The sequence below is a fragment of the Apis dorsata genome, unplaced genomic scaffold (genome assembly GCF_000469605.1).
Source record: "Apis dorsata unplaced genomic scaffold, Apis dorsata 1.3 scaffold_293, whole genome shotgun sequence".
NCBI lineage: Eukaryota > Metazoa > Arthropoda > Insecta > Hymenoptera > Apidae > Apis > Apis dorsata.
This window is the reverse complement of record NW_006263568.1, coordinates 774084-774425: the sequence shown is the minus strand read 5'-3', so window position 1 is coordinate 774425 and position 342 is coordinate 774084. Positions and strand designations below refer to the sequence as shown.

The 342-nt window shown below is 46.2% G+C and overlaps 1 protein-coding gene across 5 annotated transcripts in view; it reads left to right on the top strand.

Moving 5' to 3' along the window:
- LOC102673995 (AT-rich interactive domain-containing protein 2-like) overlaps positions 1 to 342 on the top strand; it is a 51845-nt gene that overhangs the window by 31835 nt on the left and 19668 nt on the right. The gene's annotated exons all lie outside the window — the stretch shown is intronic.

The window sequence follows — 342 nt, the reverse complement described above, 5'->3', positions numbered from 1 at the left end:
CCCCCCTCCCCTATCCTACCCCCTCTCTGTCCCTCTTATCGTTATTATTATTATTATTGTTATTATTATTATCATCGTATTCTCGAACATGCTTCGAACTTCACAGGTTTGTTCAGGATTGTTTTTCTTCTTCTCTTCAGTCTCGATCGCGGTCAGTATGCTTGATCCCGCGTAGCTTAATCACATTCGAAACTCGTGCGTCGATACAAGAGTCGGTTCAACATATCTTGTGTCGTCTCGGTCGGTGCTTGGAATTGAGCGCCGTTTAGTCGCGTACGGTCGTCGACGGGTCGACCATCGCTTGCATTGGTTTCTCTTTCGAGGTGGAGCTTGAATTGTCTA